Raw genomic sequence first — 12,822 nt, forward strand, 5'->3', positions numbered from 1 at the left:
ATTTACTACGTTGTTATAACAATATAGATTCTAAGCAATTAAAGCCAGATATTTGTTTTACAAGCCAACATAAATAATTGTTTTATATTACTTTGTATTCATGTTCTGGCTCTAAGGATAGGATCTTCTTAAACAAGATTTATTCATTTTTTACACTACCCTCTTTCCATACACAGCTGGCTGGCTCACTGCTTTGCAAGTAGTAGGGACACAGAAAATATTTATCTGATTGATAAATATATTGATAAAGTAAATGGATATGTGACCATCACTACAGACCCTTTGAAGATTTGATTCAAATCATTTTGGAAGTTTGACCATATATTGAGGGCTAATTGTTTTCCGGAGAGAATAGAGAACATTTCTCTGTCCAGCAAGTCGTTTGAATAGCAGACAAATAGGACCTTTTATGGACTGTGATGACACAAAGAGAGTGACTCAAACTAAGTCTGAAGAATGAGTTTTTTCAGGAGGACAAGGCAGGGGAGGACACTGTAGGCATTGAGCATGCGTGTGCAAATGCATGGCGGTATAATCCAAACATGGCACACACAGCTCGCTGGGGTGATGATGAGAAGTGATACTGGACAGGGAGATAGGATGCTGATCATCCAGAGGCCAATTTCTCATTGCGTTTGCTAGCATCTTAGGCGTGGAAAATGCACTGGGCTCCAGACAAGATCTCCCAAGGGGCTGGCTCTTACATGAAAACAAATGCATGAGTGAATATCAAAGCACTTGATGAAAGTATTAGAAATTGCTTTTTTGCCCTTATTCTCCCTTACAGTGTGCAGTTTAGCAGGAAAACCTGTTCGATGTAATCCTGGGGTTACGAGATATGATACAGGTACCATTTGTCTCCAGTGAGCAACTCAGCTTTAGGGTCGGTTGCTAGAAAGGGATTTTGCTTACCACCTGCATGTTTGGAAGGGTTACATGGGGCATGTTGGGTGAGAAGCAAAGCAGTTTACTGGCTCCTCTCACCATCTGGCTTTGGAAGGGCTCAAATGACACCTGCTCCAAAACCCTGTTTAATATGGAACCCCCAGCCTAGGCTCAGGACTCCCTGTCTGGCTTTCCTAGTTTGTTTTTCTTCGCAGCATTTTTTAAAAAAGATTTTAGTTATTTATTAGAGGGAGTGCACGCACGAGAGAGGGAGAGAGAGCAGGGGGAAAGGGAGAAGCAGACTCCCTGCTGAGCAGGGAGCCTGATGCGGGGCTCAATCCCAGAACCCTGGGATCATGACCTGAGCCGAAGGCAGACGCTTAACCCACTGAGCCACCCAGGCGCCCCTCTTCACAGCATTTACCTCACATTCTAACACACTATGAAATATATTTACTTGTTTTGTGTACTGTCCATCTCCCCCCCACACACCCCCATGGAATGCAAGCTCCATGGGCACAGGGCTTTGTCAGTTTTGCTAGAACAATGCGATACTCGATGTGCTTGTGGAATGGGGAGGGAGTGCATGAGATGTTGTGACTTCTCAGTACATCAGTCACACTCCCACCAAAATTAAGTGAAAAACCCATCCAATGTCAAGTCTTCATGATTTAAGGATTAACACCATTAGGTTTGTAAACACCACGGCTTCCCTGCATATTGTGGACACGGAAAAGTTAAGGCCTCTCGTCGTTCCAGTGAGGCAGCATGTCGAACAGATGTAGAAGCTTTGGGGTCCGGTAGACCTGGAGTCAAAATCCGCTGAGCACTGAAGGAGTTCGGGCCAGTTCTTCATCTGTAAAATGTACAATGATGCTCACCTCCCAGGGTTGTAAAGATTAAAGGGGAAAAAAGTCCAAAGCACACTGCCTGCCCATGGCACGTGGTAGGCACTTGAAAACATATTATCTTATCGTTTTGGGAGCCATATTAGTCTGCTAGGGCTGCCATAACAAAATACCACAGACTGGGGGGCTTAAAGAAACAGAAATTTATTTTCCCATAGTTTTGAAGGCTAGAAGTCCAAGATCAAGGTGTTGGCAAGTTTGATGTCTCGTGAGGCCTCTCTCCTTGCCTTGCAGGCGGCCACCTTCGCAAGGGGGCCTCACGTGGTCTTTCCTCTGAAAATGTGCATCCCCGTTGTCTCTTCCTCTTCTTATTAAGGACGTCAGTCACACTGGATTAGGACCCACCTTTATGACCTCATTTACCTGTTCAACCTTTACCTGTTCAAAGACCCTGTCCCCAGGTGAGGGCTTTAGCATAGGAATTTTGGAGGGACACAGTTCGGTCCGTAACAGAAGGTGAGGAAGGTTTTGACAAAGTAACTCCAATTTTGATATATTGGAAAATTAAATTATCTTTAATTCCCAGAAACAAAGGGACTTTGGTGACTGTGTTTTGACTAGCAGATAGGCACTGAGAAGGAAAGAGATGGAAGTATTCAGTAGCAGGTGTTCATTTTACAAACAAGAAGGAAGGAAACCATCGGGAAGAGGGAAACATTACGTGTGCAGAGAGCCCGAAAGGCTCGTTCCTGAGTGGTTGGACTCTACCTGAGGATGCATTTGAAGGAGCAGTAATACAGAATGGGTAAGTCACCAGAGGGTTTAGGGCTAGCAACGGCTGTTGAGAGAAAGCTGAGAGAGAGAGAGAGAGAGAGAAGGCAACCGTATTTCTGATCGCAAATATTTGCCTCATCGAGAGACACTGTCCATTTCTCCACCATTTGGGTCTACATTCCCTCATTCCCTGCCTAGGAATTAAGCACAAGCAGAGCTACTTCTAACTAGACCCCCGAGAAAGTTGGGGAAAATTTTAAAAATAAATTTTCTACCAGCAAATTACTCTTTTGTTACCGGAAGCAAAAGCAAAGACACCTTCGAGCTGTAAATAGTAATTTTATCAAGAAGGCAGGTTGCAAGCTTTAGGCACGTACACCCCGAGATGGGGTCTGTGAAGTGGGGCCATAGACACCTGGGCCTTCCACCTGCTTGGTCACTTTTCCTGCCCTTATCTGGGAAGGTTTTGGAGAAAGGAATCCAGATTGTATTATTTTTTTCTGGGCATTGTTCCAGAATATAATATTGTACTAATACAAAAAAAATAATTTAAAAAAGCAATTGCATCTGTGTTTAGAGGGTTTTGTTTTTTGTTTTGGTTTGAGCTTATTGAGTAATTTGAATTTATTTATTTTTTAAAGATTTTATTTATTTGTCAGAGAGAGGGAGAGAAAGAGCACAAGCAGGGGGAGTAGCAGAGGGAGAGGGAGAAGCAGACTCCAGGGCTGAACAGGGAGCCCTATGCGGGACTCGATCCCAGGACCCTGGGATCATGACCTGAGCCAAAGGCAGATGCTTCACCGACTGAGCCACCCAGGCATCCTGAGTACTTTGAATTTCTTTTGAGATTTTCTGTACACCCATCTGGCAGACACAGTGTTTTGGGGTCAGGCCTCTGCAGCGTGTGTGTTAGAACTGACTGGTGTAGCCCTGACTCACACTGTCTCTCTGCACTTGGGAAGGAGCCCGCCATCTCCAGCCTGAGGAAATTGTGGCTTTCATCAGGTTCTCCAACTACAGCTGTAAGAGTGGATCTGTGCTTCTTCTATGCTTCTTCTAAACCTAGGGAACTGCATCTATATTTGTGACCTCTTATGTAAACAAATTCCAGTGATAATTTGATAGAATAGGAAAATAAAAACCTATCTGGTGCTCTGCTAAGCTCATTTATATGAATCATTTCATTTTTATCCTCCCCGAAGATGTGACTGATACAAGCAAGCAGGCAGAGATTATGAGACAGGCCCAAGGTCACCCTGATACTAAGTCCTAGCACTGGAATGTCCCTCTGGGTCCAAAACAACTGCTTGGACACCCTTGACATTGTGCCTTCACGTCGTAGGAACACAGTGACGTCCCACCGCTTTGGTGTGACATATGTTTAATCCTCTTACTGCTTATATGACTTTTTTCTCCTGAATCGTAAGGACTCATGTGGGATTTTGCCCGTTTTCTTTTTTTTTTTTTTTAACAATTTATTCTTTTTTTCTTTTTGGGGGCTGGGAGGGGCAGAGGGAAAGGGAGACAGAATCTTAAGCAGGCTCCACAGCCAGCATGGAGCCCGGCAAAGGGCTCAGTCCCACAACACTGAGATTATGACCTGAGCCAAAATTAAGAGTCGGATGCTGAACCGACTGAGCAGCCCGGCGTCCTGCCCATTTTCTTTAGCAAAAAGATTTTTTTTTTTAAGATTTTATTTATTTATTTGACAGAAAGAGACACACACACAGAGAGAGAAAACAAGTAGGCAGAGCAGTGGTCAGAGGTAGAGGGAGAAGCAGGCTCCCCACTGAGCAAGGAGCCTGATGCGGGACTCTATCCCAGGACCCTGGGATCATGACCTGAGCTGAAGGCAGACACTTAACCGACTGAGCCACCCAGGCGCCCCTCTTTTGCAAAGATTCTTATCATTAGTATGTGTGGTTTTCTTACATACCTCCTTTGTGAAAAATCTTGTGCAAGTTTTGCTTTCAGAAAATCTTCATAATGTGATATTGTGTCTGGTGTATAAACACCCAGGTCTTTATGCACGGTAAGGAGAAAATTACAGTCATTGTGAATTGTGTAGGACCTCCAGTTTGCTCTATTGTAGTAGAATGTTTTTCTATAAAGAATACTGCTTAAAGTTGCACTTCTGGATCTCTAAACGAGTTGCGGAAGCAAAACCAAAAGCTACAACCTCTGTAGTGAATTACCAAGTTAAAATAACAGCTTCTAATCAGTCAGAATCTGGAGTTCTGATTCCGAGATTTCAATGAGAGAATAGGATGATATTAAAAGCATGTATAATTAAAAAACAAACTCTCGAAATCAGAGAACATACGGGTGGTGGCCAGAGGGGAGGAAGGTGGAGTGGTGGGTGAAATAGGTGAAGGAGATTAAGAGGTACAGAATTCCAGTATTAAAATAAATGAATCACAGGGGGTGCCTGGGTGGCTCAGTTGTTAAGCGTCTGCCTTTGGCTCAGGTCCTGATCCCAGGGTCCCAGGATCGAGCCCCACATCGGGCTCCCTGCTCAGCGGGGAGCCTGCTTCTCCCTCTCCCACTGCCCCTGCTTGTGTTCCCTCTCTCAGTGTCTCTCTCTCTCTGTCAAATAAATAAATAAAATCTTTAAAAAAAAATAAAATAAATGAATCACAGAGATGAAAAAGTACAGCATAGGGTATATAGTCAATTAATATTGTAATAACGTTATATGGTCACAGATGGTAACTACGTTTGGTGAGCATTGCATAACGTTTAAAATTGCACTATTGTGCACCTGAAACTAATAAAATATTATATGTCATCTACACTTCAAAAATAAATATAAAAAAAGTATGCATAATCATGCCCAGTGCGATACTATCCCAGGTTCCTGTACCATTTCCTAAAATGAAAATGCTATTTTTTTATTATTCTTAAAGTAATACATTTTACATTATTACTTTCTGCATTTATTATATTAGTTTATCTAGATTTTATTTTTGAATGTAGTTGGAGGTAGGGGTTTACATTTATTTCTTTTAGATGGATGGCTTATCATGTCCACACTTTTTTTTTTTTTTTTAGAGAGTGCATGCACGCTGGGGAGGGAGGGTGCAAGGGCAGAAGGAGAGGCAGAGAGAATCTTAAGCAAGCTCCACACCCAGCATAGAGTCGGATACAGCTAGATTTCAACCCTCCTAACTCTGAGATCATGACCTGAGCCTAAATCAAGAGGAGGTTGTTTAACCAACTGAACCACCCAGGCGCCCCATGTCAACATTATTTATTAAATAAATCATTCTGGGGTGCCTGGGTGGCTCAGTTGGGTAATCGTCTGCCTTCAGCTCAGGTCGTGATCCCAGGGTCCTGGGATCCAGCCCCACATCAGGCTCCCTGATCAGTGGGGAGCCTGCTTCTCCCTCTCCCTCGGCTGCTCCCCCTGCTTGTGCTTGCTCGCTCTCTCTCTCTCTCTCTCAAATAAATAAATAAAATTCTTTAATCAATCAATCATCCATCTCTTACTCTCTGTAATTTTATTAGATCATGCTTGATTTCCCTCCATAGCTTTTGTACCACATTGAGAGTACCTGTTTCCCCACATTCTTGCTAACAGAGGGCATTTTCAGTCTTTTGGATGTTGCCAGTCTGGATAGATGAGAAATGAAATCACATTGAGATGTGATTTTAATATGCTTTTCTATTATTATGAGTGAAATGGAGCATCTTTTCATCTGTTTCTGAGCTGTGTAAATATTTTTTCCTGTGAACTTTGTTTTCATGTCTTTTGCTCATTTTAAAAATTAATTTGTTGGCCTTTTCTCTATTTCTATAAACTCTTTAGGGAGATTAGCCTGTTGTCATGATCTTAATTGCAGATGTTCTTTCCAGAGTATCATTTTTCTTTTATTTATTTTTTAATTTTTTTTTAAGATTTTATTTATTTATTTGACAGAGAGAGAGAGACAGTGAGAGAGGGAATACAAGCAGGGGGAGTGGAAGAGGGAGAAGCAGGCTTCCCTTGGAGCAGGGAGTCTGATGCAGGGCTCGATCCCAGGACCCTGGGATCATGACCTGAGCTGAAGGCAGATGCTTAACGACTGAGCCACCCAGGCGCCCCAGAGTATCATTTTTCTTTTGACTTTGTCTGATATGTTTTTTTAAAAAACCAGGCTTATTATGGGGCGCCTGGTTGGCTCAATCGGAAGAACATTGACTCTTGATCTTGGGGTTGGGAGTTCGAGCCTCATGTTGGGTGTAGAGATTACTAAAAAAATAAATAAATGAACTTTAAGAAAATCGGGCTTCTCAAGGTATGCTTTCAGTATAGTAAAAATCACCCTTTTCAGGTGAATTTTGACAAATGAAATACCAGCACCATAGTAGAGAGAGAGACCATTTCTATCGACCCAAGATTTCCCTCATGTCCCTTTGTGGTCATTCCCCTCTCTCACCCTCATCCCTTTGGTACCACTCACCTGATTTCTGTTTTGCCTTTTCCAATGAATCCTAAATGGGATCATACAGTCTGTAAGCCTTTTATATCCAGCTTCTTCCACTTAGCATAATTCTTTTGAGATTCAACCATGTGATTGCATGTATCAGCAGGTCCTTTTATTGCTGAGTAATATTTTGTCATATGGATCTATTTATCTATTTACCAGTTGATGGATATTTTGGTTATTTTCAACCCAGAGGTGTTACAAATAAAGTTGCTTTAAACCTTATCATGTTTCCAAGTTTTTTATGTTTATATAGTCAAATTTATCAATCCTCTCTTTTAGGGCTTTTAGATTTTGAGACATAGAAAGATAATAAAGGAATTCACCATTTTTTCTTTTTAGCTCCTGTATGGTCTCATTTTTTACATGCAGATCTTTGATCTGTTTGGAGTTTATCTTGGTGTTAGGCATAAATCAATTTTTTTTTTTTTCCAAATGGCTAAGTTGTCCCCAAATACCTAAATCAAACTTTTTAATCTGATGTAGGAAACTATTTTACAATTATTTGTAATTATTTATAATTTATAATTTAATACAAATATTTTGATTTATTACAGTTATTTGTGTTTATCACTGCTATTCAATTAAAGTTAAAAATTAAAAACCTAGGGGCGCCTGGGTGGCTCAGTTGGTTAAGTGACTGCCTTCGGCTCAGGTCACGACCCTGGAGTCCTGGGATCAAGTCCCACATGGGGCTCCCTGCTCAGCAGGGAGTCTGCTTCTCCCTCTGACCCTCCCCTTGTCATGTGCGCTCTCTCTCTCTCTCTCATTCTCTCTCTCAAATAAATAAATAAAATCTTTAAAAAAATTAAAAACCTATTTTTCTTTAAAGCTTATTTATTTATAATCCCTATACCTAACATGGTGCTTGAACTCAGAATCCTGAGATCAAGAGTCCCAAGCTCCACTGCTCCACCGACTGAGCCAGCCAGGCGCCCCTAAAACCTATTTTTCTTTAAACATTCAAATACAAACCTAGTAAATTCAATTGTAAATCCAGTAATTTTGAATGACAATTCAAAACACTCAGTTTCATTATCCTTTTTTGAACGTTTAATGAACTTACTACAGTTAGCAAATTATAATCCTTTAAACTTTAAAGCACTGTTTACAAACTTAATTAGATTATCTTAGAAATTATTAATTAACTTATAAATTTAACAAATTAAATTCTCTTAAATGTAAGTACTATTTACAAACTTAATTAAATCGTCTTAAATGCTTCAATCTATACCACAAAGTTAATGTATTTGATTTTCTCAAGCATTTCTAAAACCTAAAGAGACATAATTACAAATCTAACAAAATCAAGCCAAGTGTGTGCAAAGCTGTAATGAAACAAATGTAAAAATGTAAATCAAATTCTTTTAAATATCTTAAAATCATTATAAATGTAACAGATACTCCTAAGTTTAAATATTGACTACCAACTCAATCATTTACATTATCCTATGTATTTATATTAAATTGAGAAATACGATATCTCAGATTCTCTATGGTGGCATTTTAAACATCTTAAGAATACACAAAGTACAGCTTCTAGTTAAAGAACTGTTATATACCTTCCCTCCCTCTGGCAACACCACTAAAATGACAATTACAGGGTTTTTCTAAAGCATAACCCACAAAGACAAAGGGAATAGGAAAGGCAACAATTTTGCGAGCTAGAAGGCAGATGACCTACTGGTAGCTGATTCAACAGCCCCGGAAAAGCTGAAATCTAAGCCAGTGTTGGGCAAGTCAAGAAACAATCAGATTTGTGCCCCAGAAACTCAGAGCAGGGAGGCTCAGGAATGGGTAGAAATGGGTTCTTTTGAAAGCAAGGGTAAAGAAGGACCTGAAAACAATAGGAATGATTAAAAATCTGTTTGAGATGTGGTTAGAACCGCCTTCCTCATCTCCTCCCCTCCTCTGCACAACCAGCAATAGTTTTGCTTCACCCTCCAGAAGACTGGAAGTTTGGTCTCTGGAGGGTTAAGGAGGGATACTATAGCCTCAAGACCCCAGGTCACTGGGACAGAGGGACTCAGTGTTGAATATGGCAAGAGATGAAAGGAAAATCCACATACTGATTTAGGAGACTCACTCTGACTTTCCCAAGGCTCACAGGATGCTGTAGGCAGCCAGCCTCATGCCCTCTAGGCAGAAAGCTTGAAGATTCTTCTCTGGAGAATCAGACCAGGCCAAATGAAGAGATCAGAAGATTTTCATACTCAGGATCCTCCAACCAAAGAGCCCCAGCAGATCACCCTATAATGAGGTCCTCCTCTGGACAAGCCCTGCTTAAATGCCAGAACTTACAATCAGTTTCCTAGCACCCCACTCCTGAATACACATGGACAGCTAAGAGTTATCAGGCTTTTGAGGAAACGCAAAACAAATCATCAGTGCCACCATCACCAACAAAATCCAGGAAATATGATTTTGGAGAAAATAAAGACAATGCACACAGACAGAACAAAATACTCATCAGTAATAGCCTCAGCAGGGTAAGAAGAGGTATTGTAGCCATGAAACAAGAACAGCACACCATTTAAAAAAGTCAGAAAATTAACAAGAGCTTTTAGAAAATAAAAAGCATGATAGGAAAAATGAAAAACTCAACAGAAGGGTTGGAAGATAAAATTGAAGAACTCTCCTAGAAAAAAAAAAAACCAAAGGCAAGAGATGGAAAATAGGGAAAAAATAAAAGAATTAGACCAGGACATCCAATAGCTGGGGAAAAAAAGGGGGGGGGGGAATTCCAGAAAAAACTCATATGAGAAAATGTCCTAGACGTGAAGTATCCCTAAATTAAAAACTCTTACCAAGTGCCCTACATAATGAATGACGGAAGATTCATATCAGGTCCACTGAGGAGGCAGAAACCATATTGCTATTTTACCAGGGACAGTTTATTATAAAGAATTGTTAACGAATAGAACTTGAAAGGAGTCAAAGAGGGCAAAAACCAGTACACAAACGTTTATGGAAACTTTATTCATAATAGCCAGAAACTGAAAACAACTCAGAAGCCCAGGCATCAAAGCAGCAGCTTGGAAGAAAATCCAGAAGCTATGAGAGAGCAGGGGTGAATCTGAGATGTTTACCTCATTCCCAAAGTAGAGATCAAAAGGAGGCTAGCTCTACATAACCCCAAAGCCAGCTTAAGAGTTCAGTACTTTAGGGGCGCCTGGGTGGCTCAGTCTGTTAAGCATCTGCCTTCAGCTCAGGTCATGATCTCAGGGTCCTGGGATTGAGCCCCGCGTCCCCCGATTATGTTCTCTAGCTTGCAGTCTCTCTCTCTCTCTCTAATAAATAAATAAAATCTTAAAAAAAAAAGTTCAGTACTTTATTGTGGTTATCATCATGTTATTGATGTCATAGAGGATAATATTCTGAGGAAAATGATGAAGACTGTCATCCACAATGTGATCCAGAAGACTCAGACTCTGAATCTGGGGAAGTTTCAGGAATACCTTCATCTAGTTATTCCACTTATATTTTCCTTTTTTAGGTATACACAAGGACAGTATAAATTTATTATATCAAAATTAACAAAATACATATATTGTGTCAATATAATTTATAAAATTAATGAAGTAATACAAATGCTAAAAATAACATAATAAAATACGTGTCTAGTGACGAATAAAATAGCCTTTCAATAAATATAAAGTAAGTGATTAAAAAAACATGCTGGGGCATCTGGGTGGCTCAATCTGTTAAGCATCTACCTTCAGCTCAGGTCATATTCCCAGGGTCCTGCGATGGAGTCCTCATCGTGCTCCCTGCTCAGCGGGGAGCATACTTCTCCCTTTCCCTCTGCCGCTCCCCATGCTTGTGCTCCCCCCCTCTCTCTGTCAAATAACTAAATAAAATCTTTAAAAAATTTGCGTGCTCGCTTCGGCAGCACATATACTAAAATTGGAACGATACAGAGAAGATTAGCTTGGCCCCTGCGCAAGGATGACACGCAAATTCGTGAACCGTTCCATGTAAAAAAAAAAAAAGTGCATCAGTTTTTTTGCCAGTGTTATTTCTTTCTACATGGCACATAAAATAATGCTGCGACATGACGTACAATGGATAGTGTATTAGATCTGATGAAATATGGTATTATTTCACATGAACACATCCAAAGAAAAAGAGGTTCCCAGCACAGTGACGTGCTCAAGCTCCTCTTCTCCACAACTTACTGCTTCTGTCTCCTCCAGGTGAGTGCTGTCATCTCAACCTGGCTCCCCTCATAGTCACAAAGTGGCTGCGGCAACTCCATTAATCACATCAAAGCACAATGGTCAGTGCCCAAAAAGAGGCTCTGTTTCTCCTTGTAAGTAATAAATCTTCCCAAAGCTTCTGCAGCCTTTTCCTGGTGTCTCTTTGGCCAAAATTTTATCGCATGCCCATGCCCATACCAATCACTGGCAGAGGGGAAAAACTACCAAGAATGACTTAGACCCATCATGTCCTGCCTCCTAGGACTAGAGATGAGGCCTGCACTCTGTGCAGAAGCTATGCAGAAGAAAGAGACTGCTGGACAAATCGGGCTCTACTAGGAAAGGCAGGTGGGTGGCAACCAGCAGTATCTGCTATCAATTCCTAATCATATCCATTGTGTTTGAAATTTACTAATTTGACTCTCCAAGGGCAACTGCATTTCTGAATTCTTGAAGAAATATTTCAATGCAGTCAGCTCTTCCTTATTATAAATTTCAGTTTATTCCATTCTCATCTTAGCCTCAGACTCATCTTGTCCATTATTAATAATGTTGCTTTTGGGGCGCTTGAGTGGCTCAGTCAGTTAAGTGTCCGACTCTCGATCTCACCTCAGGGTTGTGAGATCGAGCTCCGTGTTGGGCTCTGCTGGGCATGGAGCCTGCTTAAGATTTTCTCTCTCCCTCTCCCTCTGCCCCTTCCTCCCTCTCTCTCTAAATACTACTACTACTACTAATATTAATAATAATGTTGCTTTTATTCCTAATGTATAAAAATTACTGCCATTCCAGAGTGAAATTTGGGATATTTGAAAATCTAAGTTTTGCTGTATTTAGACAAATTGAACCAAACACAGACATACAGAGGGGAGCACATATTTGATGTAAATTTGCACTGAAACCATCATAATTGTTGTCTAGTTTAAATAAGGTGAAATAAAATCAATTATCTTCATAATTCACTTAAAAAATAACATCTTTCTGCCTTTCAGAAAACCGGTGCCTTGTGAGCTTTTGAGTAATATCGAAAGGTAAAGTTACATGCAGGGTTTACCTTGCAGTCCTCACTTCTCCATTTCTCAGTGTGCTGTTCAGATAACAAAATCCTTCTTCCCCTAATAAAAGATCTGATTCCACAAACTCTCCATGACACAGTATCTCAACCCCCACTCTGTGAAATCCCCTAATTATATATGATTTCCAAAGCAGGGAGCAATTTGATCTGATAGAATAACAGTAGTTTGCGAGAGAAAGTGAAAACAGCCGTGTGCTAACTTACAAACCTATTTCCTAGACAGACGCTTAGAAAGATTTGGAATCCCCCACTGAGTGTGTGGTATCTGGCAAGTTATTCCAACCCTTCATGAGAAACTTTGTTTTTTAACTGGATAGATGGTAGATGATAATTATGCTGTAGAGGAAATACAGCAAAGAGCATGCGATTCTTTTTTTTTTTAATTTTTTATTGTTATGTTAATCACTATACATTACATCATTAGTTTTTGATGTAGTGTTCCATGATTCATTGTTTGCGTATAACACCCAGTGCTCCATGTAATACGTGCCCACTTTAATACCCATCACCAGGCTAACCCATCCCCCCACCCCCCTCCCCTCTAGAACCCTCAGTTTGTTTCTCAGAGTCCATCGTCT

General features: G+C 40.6%; 1 protein-coding gene and 1 non-coding gene across 3 annotated transcripts in view; both read left to right on the top strand.

Annotated features, from left to right (window-relative positions):
* The window catches only part of FBXO36 (F-box protein 36), a 129,554-nt gene that overhangs the window by 34,880 nt on the left and 81,852 nt on the right, over positions 1-12,822 (top strand). The window lies entirely within an intron of this gene.
* LOC118522480 (U6 spliceosomal RNA) lies at positions 10,850-10,956 on the top strand. Its single transcript, XR_004910644.2, has one exon. It is a non-coding gene; the product is annotated as a U6 spliceosomal RNA (small nuclear RNA).

The sequence above is a fragment of the Halichoerus grypus genome, chromosome 4 (genome assembly GCF_964656455.1).
Source record: "Halichoerus grypus chromosome 4, mHalGry1.hap1.1, whole genome shotgun sequence".
NCBI lineage: Eukaryota > Metazoa > Chordata > Mammalia > Carnivora > Phocidae > Halichoerus > Halichoerus grypus.